Raw genomic sequence first — 626 nt, 5'->3', positions numbered from 1 at the left:
AAGCAATAATTCATAAGAAGTTGTAAAGAATAGTAGAGCTCCTGATGCCCACTTTGAACACTTTTTGTAAAACTCGATTCAATTACACTAAAAATTAATTTCTAATTCATTGAGTCAAGACCTTTCTTACAAAAATGCTAATGAATCATAGCTTTATTGCATATAAACAATTTTAAAACGAGAATCGTTTCATTTAAATAAATTTAAGAAAAGATGCTCTAAGAGGCCACCATGACCTTCAGTACATGCTCTATACCTTCTTTTAGATTATTGCTTTATTCTGCTTGCATTTCTCATTTTAGCTGCTAAAAATTTTAGAAACAGTGTTTACATTAAACTAGGCCTCAACTGATTGCAATAGGAAATTATTTTGTATTAAATGATGAAAATACAGAGAGTTATACCATTTCGGATACTCAATTAAACAGGCATGTTTTTTCTTGCATTGTTAACCATTTCATTTTTTACACCGCGCTAGGTTGAACTTATGAAAAAAAAAGCAAAACGGAAAAGTTGAGTTAGATCTTTTTTTCATGAAGAACTATTCATGTGCCTCAAAAAATAATGAACTACATTCGATAGATCATCTATCCAGGAATACTATCCAAAAAACAGTTTGAAAAAAT

This window comes from Coccinella septempunctata, chromosome 1 (assembly GCF_907165205.1).
Source record: "Coccinella septempunctata chromosome 1, icCocSept1.1, whole genome shotgun sequence".
NCBI lineage: Eukaryota > Metazoa > Arthropoda > Insecta > Coleoptera > Coccinellidae > Coccinella > Coccinella septempunctata.
This window is presented reverse-complemented; position numbering follows the sequence as displayed.